Raw genomic sequence first — 12,696 nt, forward strand, 5'->3', positions numbered from 1 at the left:
TGATTTGCTGAGTATCGATGTAGATGTAGGTGATCAGGTTCATCCCATGGTACCATGCTTGTCCCCAAATGGTGATCCTTCGTTCCAAGACGGCAGAGCTCCCGTTCTCACAGATCGCATCTTCCAGGACTGGTTTTGTGTGCACGAGGATGAACTTTCGCATCTCCCCCTGGCAGCACGGTCACCAGATCTCAGTATAATTCAGCCTTTGTCATCTCTTTTGGAGATAAGGCTCAGTTATCGCCACCCGCCTCCATCACCGTTACCTTATTACGACTATCTTGCGAGAAGAATGGTGTAAGATTCCAATGAAAACCATACAAGACCTGCATTGATCTGCTCAGAGACTACTGGAAGGTGTTTCAAATACCGACGGTTTCCTTACACTGTGTTGAGCATAACGATGTATTGTGTTTTTGGTGTTCCCATGGTTTGCTCAACGGCTGTTTATCAGGAGAGAATACTGTGGCAGTCCATGATGACACCACATGAGACGGCTAAAGTACACTACTGGCCACTAAAATTGCTACACCAAGAAGAAATTCAGATGATAAACGGGTATTCATTGGACAAATATATTATACTAGAACTGAAATTTGATTACATTTTCAAACAATTTGGGTACATAGATCCTCAGAAATTAGTACCCAACAACCACCTCTGGACGTAATAACGGTCTTGATACGCCTGGGCATTGAGTGAAACAGAGCTTGGATAGCGTGTACAGGTACAGCTGCCCATGCAGCTTCAACACTTACGTGAGTGGCCTATTGTGACGAGCCGGTTGCTCGGCCGCCATTGACCAGACGTCGTCAATTGGTGAGAGATCTGGCCAGGGCAGCAGTCGTACATTTTATGTATCCAGAAAGGTCTTTACAGGACCTTCAACATGCGGTCGTGCATTATCCTGCTGAAATGTAGGGTTTCGCAGGGATCGAATGAAGGGTAGAGCCACGGGTCGTAACACATCTGAAATGTAACGTCCACTGTTCAAAGTGCCGTCAATGCGAGCAAGAGGTGACCGAGACGTGTAACCAATGGCACCCCATAAAGTCACGCCGAGTGATACGCCAATAAGGCGATGACAAATACACGCTTCCAATGTGCGTTCACCGCGATGTCACCAAACACGGATGCGACCATCATGATACTGTAAACAGAACCTGGTTTCATCCAAAAAAAATTAAGTTTTGCCATTCGTGTACCCAGGTTCGTCGTTGAGTACACCATCGGAGGCGCTCCTGTCTGTGATGCAGCGTCAAGGGTAACCGCAGCCACGGTCTCTGAGCTGATAGTCCATGCTGCTGCAAACGTCGTCGAACTATTCGTGCAGATGGTTGTTGTGTTGCAAACATCCCTATCTGTTGACTAAGGGATCAAGATGTGGCTGCACGATCCGTTACAGCCATGCGGATAGGATGCCTATCATCTCGACTGCTAGTGATACGAGGCCGTTGGGATCCAGCACGGCGTTCCATATCACCCCCCTGAACCCACCGATTCAATATTCTGCTAACAGTCGTTGAATCTCGACCACCGCGAGCAGCAATGTTGCGATACGATAAACCGCAATAGCGATAGGCTACAATCCGACCTTTATCCAAGTCGGAAACGTGATGGTACGCATTTCTCCTCCTTACACGAGACATCACAACAACGTTTCCCCAGGCAACGGCGGTCAACTGCTATTTGTGTATGAGAAATCGGTTGGAAACTTTCCTCATGTCAGCACATTGTAGGTGTCGCTAACGGCGCCAAACATGTGTGAATGCTCTGAAAAGCTAATCATTTACATATCACAGCATCTTCTTCCTGTTGCTTAAATTTCGAGTCTGTAGGACGTCATGTTCGAGTATAATGAGTTTTATGGAAACTAGAAATTTACTCTGTAGGAATCAGTATGGGTTTCGAAAAAGACGATTGTGTGAAACACAGCTCGCGCTATTCGCTCACGAGACTCAGGGGGCCATAGACACGGGTTCCCAGGTGGATGCCGTGTTTCTTGACTTCCACAAGGTGTTCGATACAGTTCCCCACAGTCGTTTGATGAACAAAGTAAGAGCATATGGACTATCAGACCAATTGTGTGATTGGATTGAAGAGTTCCTAGATAACAGAACGCAGCATGTCATTCTCAATGGAGAGAAGTATTCCGAAGTAAGAGTGATTTCAGGTGTGCCGGAGGGGAGTGTCGTAGGACCGTTGCTATTCGCAATATATGTAAATGAACTTGTGGATGACATCGGAAGTCCACTGAAGCTTTTTGCGGATGATGCTGTGTTATATCGAGAGGTTTTAACAATGGAAAATTGTACTGAAATGCAGGAGGATCTGCAGCGAATTGACGCATGGTGCAGGGAATGGCAATTGAATCTCAATGTAGACAAGTGTAATGTGCCGCGAATGCATAGAAAGAAAGATCCATTATCATTTAGCTACAATATAGCAGGTCAGCAACTGGAAGCAGATAATACCATAAATTATCTGGGAGTACGAATTAGGAGTGATTTAAAATGGAATGATCATATGAAGTTGATCGTCGGTAAAGCAGATGCCAGACTGAGATTCATTGAAAGAATCCTACGGAAATGCAATTCGAAAACAAAGTAAGTAGTTGAAACTTCCTGGCAGATTAAAACTGTGTGCCCGACCGAGACTCGAACTCGGGACCTTTGCCTTCCGCGGGCAAGTGCTCTACCAACTGAGCTACCGAAGCACGACTCACGTCCGGTACTCACAGCTTTACTTCCGCCAGTACCTCGTCTCCTACCTTCCAAACTTTACAGAAGCTCTTCTGCGAAACTTGCAGAACTAGCACTCCTGAAAGAAAGGATATTGCGGAGACATGGCTTAGCCACAGCCTGGGGGATGTTTCCAGAATGAGATTTTCACTCTGCAGCGGAGTGTACGCTGATATGAAACTTCCTGGCAGATTAAAACTGTGTGCCCGACCGAGACTCGAACTCGGGACCTTTGCAAAGGTCCCGAGTTCGAGTCTCGGTCGGGCACACAGTTTTAATCTGCCAGGAAGTTTCATATCAGCGCACACTCCGCTGCAGAGTGAAAATCTCATTCTGGAAAGTAAGTAGTTTACAGTACCCTTGTTCGCCCACTGCTTGAATATTGCTCAGCAGTGTGGGATCCGTACCAGATAGGGTTGATAGAAGAGATAGAGAAGATCCAACGGAGAGCAGCGCGCTTCGTTACAGGATCATTTAGTAATCGCGAAAGTGTTACGGAGATGACAGATAAACTGCAGTGGAAGACTCTGCAGGAGAGAGGCTCAGTAGCTCGGTAAGGGCTTTTGTTGAAGTTTCGAGAACATACCTTCTCCAAGGGGTCAAGCAGTATATCTCGCGAAGAGACCATGAGGATAAAATCAGAGAGATTAGAGCCCACACAGAGGCATACCGACAATGCTTCTTTCCCCGAACAATATGAGACTGGAATAGAAGGGAGAACCGATAGAGGTACTCAAGGTACCTTCCGCCACACACCGTCAGGTGGCTTGCGGAGTATGGATGTAGATCTGCGTGGTGTAGCAATGTTAATGGCCAGTAGTGTAATTCCGGATGGAGTTCAAGTGCTACTTTCAACTCGCGTGCTACAGATGGAGCGCCACCCACTTTAGCAACCCCACCTACAAACCCTGGTGCCCCAGAGGCGTGCAGGCACGTCTGCGGCGGCTCACGCACCACGCGGCACGCACAGCGCGGGGCCCCGCACGCAGCGTGAATATTCAGCGGCCCCTACTGTGTCCACACAGCCCGAGGCGTGGATTCGCAGACACGCATCTGCATCTGTCGCTGCTCGCCGATGGCTGCCCCCGGGCCGCCAGGCGCTGCCCCTGCACAGCTACGCGATGCAAGCCCGCGCTACATTCCCTGCCAGACGCACGCACGGTCTGGATCAGTTAGTTACGCAGCCCGCGGTTCTCAGCCGTATTTCAGAAGGTGCCTCTGGAACTTTCGGTCTCGGAAACTAAAAGAAACAAGCATTATAAACAAATTACCTTCACTGGTCTTCGAAGTAATCATCATCAGTTAAAACACGCTCCTGGCATCCGTTGTAAAGCGGTTAGAAACTCGAAAATGAGATTTCCACTCTGCAGCGGAGTGTGCGCTGATGTGAAACTTCCTGGCAGATTAAAACTGTGTTCCGGACCGAGACTGGAACTCGGGACCTTTGCCTTTCGCGGGAAAGTGCTCTACCATCTGAGACGAGGTACTGGCAGAAGTAAAGCTGTGAGGAGGGGGCGTGAGTCGTGCTTGGGTATCTCAGGTGATAGAACACTTGCCGCGAAAGGCAAAGGTCCCGAATTCGAGTCTCGGTCCGGCACACAGTTTTAATCTGCCAGGAAGTTTCAGTTAGAAACTGTCAGCAAACGCTACTTGTGAAATCGCTCGAAGCACCTTGGTGACGCTGGAAATTTGTAAGAGTAAGCCTCTCTGGAAAGAAGTCTGCTAGCGCCAAATCTGGAGAATAAGGAGGATTGTGAAGAACACTTCCTTGCGTTGAGCGATTAAGTTCAGCACGCAGGAGTTGTGGATGTCAAAGAACGCGTGAGGTACTTGTAATAATTTCACAAGAAACGTTTGCTTACAGTATCCAACAACCTCTGTCGGAAGTGTGCTCCAGCTAATGGTGATTACTTTGAAGGCCAATTAAGGTATTTCTTTTGCACTCGCTCTTTGTACACTGAAGAGACAAAAAGACTGGTACTCCTATATCACATCGTGTAGGTCCCCGCGAGCGCGTGGCATGGACTCCACTAATGTCTGAAGTAGTTATAGAGGGAATTGACACCAATGCTTACTATAGGGGTGTCCATAAATCCGTAAGAGTACGAAGGGGTGGAGATCTCTTCTGAACAGCACCTTGCAAGGCATTCCAGATATCCTGAATGATGCCCATGTCTGGGGAGCTTGGTGGACAGCGGAAGGCTTTACACTCATACGAGTTCTCTTGGAGCCGCTCTGTAGCACTTCTGGACGTGTGTTGTGTCGCATTGTCCTGCTGGAATTGCCCAAGGCTGTCGGAATGCACAATGAACGTGAATGGATGCAGGTGATCAGATAGGATGCTTAAGTATGTGTCACCTGTGAGAATCGTATCTAGACGTATCAGGCATCCCATATTCCCTCAACCGCACCCGTCCCACTCCATTACAGAGCCTCCACCAGCCTGAACAGTCCCCTGCTGACATGCAGGGTCCGCGGGCTCACGAGGCCTACATACCCGTAGATGTCTATCGGCTCGATGCAATTTGAAACGAGACTCGTTCGACCAGGCATCATGTTTCCAGTCATCAACAGTCGAATGTCAGTGTGACGGGCGCAGGTGAGGCGTAAAGCTTCGTGTCGTGGAGCCATGACGGCTACACGAGTGGGTCTTCGGCTCCGAAATGATGTTTCGTTGAATGGTTGACACTTGATGGTCCAGCATTGAAATCTGCAGCAATTTGCAGAGGGGTTGTGCTTCTGTCACACTGAACGATTCTCTTCAGCTGTCGTTGGTCCCGTTTTTGCAGGATCTTTTTCCGGCCGCAGTGATGTCAGAGATCTGATGTTTTATCGGATTCCTGATATTTACGGTACACTTATGAAATGTTCGTACGGGAGAATGCCCACTTCATCGCTAGCTCGGAAATGCTGAGTCCCATCGCTCGTGCGTCGGCTATAACACCACGTTCAAACTCACTTAAATCCTGATAACCTGCTATTGTAGCAGCAGTAACCGACCTAACAGTTGCACGAGACACTTGTCGTCTTATGTAAGTATTTCCGACCGCAGCGCCATATTCTGCCTGTTTTCGTATCTCTGTATTTGAATACGCATGCTTATACCAGTTTCTTTGGCGCTTCAGTGTATAATGATGCGCATGTAGCAACTAACAGCAGAGTTCAATAACGTCAATTAGCGTTAAGATGTCCTTAGAACGTCCTTTAACTGATCGGTAACAAACAAAAACACAGATATTTTAAGACGTGCTCACCTTTAATTCATGTTTCGAGTTTTGGAGGGAGCCCATCTTGAGCAAGATACAGTTTTATGTTTTCCCGTATTTCCCACACATGTTTCGCTGAAGTTCCAGTATCATTGGTGGTGTTTCATTTTCGTTCTTGTTCGCACATACTGTGGTTTTCCTGGGCATTATGTTTTTTTTTGGTGCACTTGTTTTCTGTCACAGTTTGTCATTTTTCCTGGTTTCCTCGTTATCTTCACTGTAAAGACCTTTAGTACGCAACTCTGACTGACACTGTTTAGGAACGTTTTGTAAACAACAATACATAGCGCAGGTCTTCGCAGTGAAAATAATGGGTAAACTGGAGAAAATGACAAACTGTGAAAGAAAACGAGTGGTTCAGTGTGGATGCAGTAAGACAAAAAGGTAATATACGAAAACTGATTGATAAATTGAACAGATACGAAAGTGTTATACACAGACTCGTTGGAGACAATAGAGGGGCAGTTAGCAAGTCTAAGTCGACGTAGGCTGAGTTAGCTTTTCAGAGATGAAGTGGCTTGCACAAGTTACGTTAGCATTGGACGCTGCATCAAACTCGCGTTCAATAGGCGACGACGACAAGAGGAATGGAAAGCTGGACGTAACGTTATTTGGAGAAACCCCGTAACAGTAACATAATGACGATTGTTACAGTCTATTTTAGCAATTGTTCTACAATGGGAACCTGTTTCGTTCCATTAGACAGTTCCTTTGTTATTTCTTTCTCGTTTCCTGGTGCTGACTCACGTAGGATGCCGAACCTATGAATCGTACGCAACGTGGTAAGCAGTGGAAGCGAACTTCGTAAAATGATATCCTGATTCGGAATGAACATTACAACGTCTGTTACGTGTAAGGGAATAATCGGTCTCTGTGTACTGATCTCCACCAGCAGTCGGTGTCCACACGACATTTCGCAGTAAGAGAAGCCTTTGCACCATAAGTTTTTTTTTTGTCTTCGTTGAAAGATGTCCATATTTCCTTTTCGAAAGCGTCACGGAGATGATCATCGAACTCCAGTGGCAGGCTTATGAACAATAGCTGTTCCCTCGCACTATGTACGACGGTGATGTCATTTTGATTTTTATAAGTTATCTATGTGCATGTCCTAGTAGTCATGTCCTAGTTCATGAACCACGGGCAACGTATGAGTGGCCAAGTAAGTGGTCCCGACAGTCGGGATACCAGTTACTTTGGACTAAGGCTGGGCATCTCGGACATATTCTGAGTCGTGGTCACCTTTGTGCTCATACGGCAAAGACTACCAAATCCACCGGTTAGTCCCTCAGCCGTTAGGGGTAAAACCAAATGGGACTCGGGGCAAGTAAGGCTAGCAACCTGCTTCCCTGGTACTTTAAATGTGATGCTGGCAACAATCAGAGCAAAATGCCTCGGACCTTTGGAGGTGACGGAGTCTCACCTCTGACAAACCAAGGACTCCTAAGATACGACCTGGCAAACAAATGGTAATGAGATGGGGAGCTATTAATATCAATGGGGGCTACTCTGGGAAGAAGCTAGACCTGGCAGAGGCTGCAAGTAAGATGGGGCTGGACGTTTTAGCTGTTAGTGACATTCGGGTAAGGGGTGAGAAAGAAGAGGATGTGGGAGAATACAAGGTCTACCTGTCAGGAATCAAAGCAGGAATAGCACAATGGGGTGTAGGGCTTTACATCAGGAAAGAAATTGAACCCAGCGTAGTTGCAATAAGGTATGTAAACGAACGACTGATGTGGATAGATTTGACAGTGTCTAGCAAGAAAATTAGGATTGTGTCAGTATATTTGCATTGTGAAGGGACAGATCAAGATAAGATGGATAGTTTTTATGAGGCACTCAGTGATGTAGTTGTTAGAGTAAAGGACAAGGACAGTGTTCTGCTCATGGGTGATTTTAACGCCAGGATTGGAAATCGAACAGAAGGGTATGAAAAGGTTATGGGTAAATTTGGAGAGGATATGGAGGCCAACAGGAAAGGGAAACAACTCTTGGATTTCTGTGCCAGTATGGGCTTAGTAATCACAAACTCCTTTTTTAAACACAAGAACATTCACCGGTATACTTGGGAAGGCAGGGGAACCAGATCTGTCATTGACTATATAATAACAGATCAGGAATTCAGGAAGGCTGTGAGGGACACAAGCGTATTCAGGGGATTCTTTGATGACACTCATCATTATTTAATCTGCAGTGAAATTGGGATTGTGAAGCCAAAAGTACAGGAGGTCAGGTCCATATGTAGGAGGATAAGAGTGGAGAAACTTCAGGATAAGGGAATCAGGCACAAGTACATAACAGCGATCTCAGAAAGGTACCAGTTAATTGAATGTAGTCAATTACAGTCATTGGAAAAGGAATGGACAAGGTACAGGGACACAGTACTAGAAGTGGCTAAAGAATGTCTTGGAACAGTAGTGTGTAAAAGTAGGATGAAGCAAACAGCTTGGTGGAATGATACAGTCAAGGCAGCCTGTAAAAGGAAAAAGAAGGCGTATCAAAAATGGCTACATAACAGAACCCAGGTAGACAGAGAAAGTTATGTTGAAGAAAGAAACAAAGCCAAACAGATAATTGCAGCATCCAAGAAGAAATCGTGGGAAGACTTTGGGTCAAGCTGCTGGAAAACCATTCTGGAGTGTAATTAGCAGTCTTCGAAAGGGAGGTAAGAAGGAAATGACAAGTATTTTGGACAGGTCAGGAAAACTGCTGGTGAATCCTGTGGATGCCTTGGGCAGATGGAGGGAATATTTTGAAGAGTTGCTCAATGTAGGCGAAAATGCGATCAGTAATGTTTCAGATTTCGAGGTAGAATGGGATAGGAATGATGATGGAAATAGGATCACATTTGAGGAAGTGGAAAAAATGGTCAATAGATTGCAGTGCAATAAAGCGGCTGGGGTGGATGAAATTACGTCGGAACTCATCAAATACAGTGGAATGTCAGGTCTTAAATGGCTACACAGGATAATTGAAACGGCCTGGGAGTCGGAACAGGTTCTATCAGACTGGACAAAAGCAGTAATCACACCAATCTTTAAACATGGAAACAGAAAAGATTGTAACAACTACAGAGGTATCTCTTTAAACAGCGTTGTGGGTAAAATCTTCTCAGGTATTGTTGAAAGGAAAGTGCGAGTATTAGTTGAGGACCAATTGGATGAAAATCAGTGTGGGTTTAGGCCTCTTAGAGGTTGTCAGGACCAGATCTTTAGCTTACGGCAAATAATGGAGAAGTGTTATGAGTGGAACAGGGAATTGTATCTATGCTTTATAGATCTAGGAGGATGACCGGGTTCCTAGGAGGAAGTTATTGTCTGTTCTACAAGATTGTGGAATAGGAGGCAAACTTTTGCAAGCAATTAAAGGTCTTTACATGGATAGTCAGGCAGCAGTTAGAGTTGACGGTAAATTGAGTTCATGGTTCAGAGTAGTTTCAGGGGTAAGACAAGGCTGCAACCTGTCTCCACTGTTGTTCATATTATTTATGGATCATATATTGAAAACAATAGACTGGCTGGGTGAGATTAAGATATGTGAACACAAAATAAGCAGTCTTGCATATGCGGATGACTTAGTTGTGATGGCAGATTCGATTGAAAGTTTGCAAAGTAATATTTCAGAGCTAGATCAGAAATGCAAGGACTATGGTATGAAGATTAGCATCTCCAAAACGAAAGTAATGTCAGTGGGAAAGAAATATAAACGGATTGAGTGCCAAATAGGAGGAACAAAGTTAGAACAGGTGGACGGTTTCAAGTACTTAGGATGCATATTCTCATAGGATGGCAACATAGTGAAAGAAATGGAAGCGAGGTGTAGCAAAGCTAATTCAGTGAGCGCTCAGCTACGATCTACTCTCTTCTGCAAGAAGGAAGTCAGTACCAAGACTAAGTTATCTGTGCACCGTTCAATCTTTCGACCAACTTTGTTGTACGGGAGCGAAAGCTGGGTGGATTCAGGTTACCTTATCAACAAGGTTGAGGTTACGGATATGAAGGTAGCTAGGATGATTGCAGGTACTAGTAGATGGGAACAATGGCAGGAGGGTGTCCACAATGAGGAAATCAAAGAAAAACTGGGAATGAACTCTATAGATGTAGCAGTCAGGGCGAACAGGCTTACATGGTGGGGTCATGTTACACGCATAGGAGAAGCAAGGTTACCCAAGAGACTCATGGATTCAGCAGTAGAGGGTAGGAGGAGTCGGGGCAGACCGAGGAGAAGGTACCTGGATTCGGTTAAGAATGATTTTGAAGTAATAGGTTTAACATCAGAAGAGGCACCAATGTTAGCACTGAATAGGGGATCATGGAGGAACTGTATAAGGGGGGCTATGCTCCAGACTGAACGCTGAAAGGCATAATGAGTCTTAAATGATGATGATGATGATGATCTATGTGCAAGTCAGAGAGACAGCAAGTTACGTTGAACTACCTTTGATCTTGCGTGGCACAATCTTTGCCTCTGCTCACTGTGATACATTATTATTTGAAATATAGTAGGTGATGGACGTATGCAGTAGTGCTGCGTTGACTTGTGATTGTATATGTTAGATGAAGAAATATTTATTGTAAAGGGCAGGAAGGATGAATATGATGTATCTAGCGGAAGGCGAAAGGAATATAAACTTTGAATAATGTTATTATTTGTCAAGAGAAAAGGTTCGAGCTAAGACTACTGGACTGCGCAGCTAGTTTGTAGCAATGAATATTGTCAGCTATTTAACATTGTTCACTTGCTCAGAGCTGAGAGCACCCCACTTGCCTGAATCACGCATTAACATATCATCTGGGTAAACTGTTCGGATTTTATAGAAATTCTCTGTTAATATTGTACTCTTTTCAAATGACTGTTCAATTTGTTAAGCGTAATATAGTTCAGACCAAAGTTGTGAGTGAAGATTAGGCGAGCTTTTTCACTGACTTGGAATGTCATTTCATAGGAATAGCTACTCTCCTCATCACACTGTTTAAAAAAAGTTTATTAATACGCATTACTTCAGTGGACTATATGGTACGCAAGAGTTTAAATATTATTTAGAAATTTTATTTAAGAATAGAAATCTAGCTTAACCGCTGGCTGTTTGCTATTTTTCTCTCGAGAAATGTGCAACGATGTTGTCAAGATGCGAGGTAGTGGAGATTTTGGTTAGGGCCAGATAATTGTTTTACTCCAATTCAGCATTTCATATAAAGACAATTTTGTCAATTTGTATCCAGACCAGTTACAGTTCAGTTGAAATTATGTTGTGTGTAGCCAAAGATTAGAGTACGCGTTGGGTATCAGTTTGTGGGTACATAGTTTTGGCAGTAGGTAGATATTTTATAGTATGTGAGATAAATTTGAGCTAAATTTCATACAGGAACACGTAACGGGGAGCTTACAAATATTGCCGACTGTAACGGGGAAGGAGGGGAAGTGACAGTGATTCACGAAGTACCCACCGCTACACACCGGAAGGTGACTTGGAGAATATACATGTAGATACACACACATAACCGCATTTATCGTAAGATTTTGGAGCTCGCTATGTTCAGAATATTAGTCTTCCATAATCTGTTGCCATCCCAGTGTGTTAACTACTTTCCACCAGGAAACACTCCCCACTCTCCCCCCCCGCCACTCACGACTCTTTCAAGACTCGAACTGCCACGTATGAAAAAACCTCAGTTATCTGATTACTTTACAAATTTTAATTCATTTCTTCTTTTTCGATCATTATCTTAATGGAGTTAATGTTTTAAGCAAGCAAGCGAATAGCAACCTTAAAACGGCCCAAAATTATGTTTAAAGTCTGTTGTAAGTTGCCAACTCCTCTGGTTATGGAACGATGAATGAATATAGTATGGGTAATTTTGGTCAGTTTTAAGAAAAATACTGTATTTTCACGCATTTCAATCTTTATGACGTCATACCTCCTGAAATGTGAGTCGCTCACTGGTATAATTGTACAGGTACATTCAATGGTACACGCGGAGACTGTCTGCAACATGTGTTGCAAATAGAAATAGTGTTAAAGAATTAGAAATTAAAATGTCTTGCCCGATTCGACAGTTTTCTTCATGAACAGTGAAAATTTATAAAGTGCCAAACACTTTTCGTTTCAACGTTTTTAGGGCTTGTCACAGAGAAAAGAATTCGTAAAGCTTTGATATGTGCAATGTTGCTTTGAAGTCGCTACGCGCTCTCATTCTTTAATGGTGGATGAATATCTGAGTAATTTGCGTTCGGTGAGTTACGGTGATTCAAAACATATACGAAGTTTCTAACCGCAAAACGTGTCTTTTTGTGTCAAAATTTTAATATAAGCTCATACCTCATAATTAGTAGATGAGACAGCATTTTAACTGTAACTTATTGGCAGGTTAAACTTCTTTGCCGGACAGAGACTCGAACTCGGGACCTTTGCCTTTCGCGGGCAAGTGTTCTACCAACTGAGCTACCCAAACACGACTCACGACCCGTCCTTCCAGCTCTACTCGTGTCCTACCTTCCAACCTTCACAGAAGTTTTCCTGCAAAGCTTGCAAGACTAGCACTTCTGCAAGGAAGGATATCGGGGAGACATGGCTTAGCCACAGCCTGGGGAATGTTTCCAGAAACTTTATTGTGGAAGCATTTTAATCGTTTAAATTCGGTCAACAATTATTAGGGCTACAACTTCGCTTCTCGATGTTAGTGGCTTTAACT

General features: G+C 44.4%; 1 non-coding gene across 1 annotated transcript; it reads right to left on the reverse strand.

The window, feature by feature from the left end:
• Positions 1 to 2,642: 2,642 nt before the first annotated feature.
• Positions 2,643 to 2,717, reverse strand: Trnap-cgg. The gene has a single exon. It is a non-coding gene; the product is annotated as a tRNA-Pro (tRNA).
• Between the last annotated feature and the right edge of the window lie 9,979 nt (positions 2,718 to 12,696).

Source organism: Schistocerca piceifrons, chromosome 10 (assembly GCF_021461385.2).
Source record: "Schistocerca piceifrons isolate TAMUIC-IGC-003096 chromosome 10, iqSchPice1.1, whole genome shotgun sequence".
Classification (NCBI taxonomy): Eukaryota; Metazoa; Arthropoda; class Insecta; order Orthoptera; family Acrididae; genus Schistocerca; species Schistocerca piceifrons.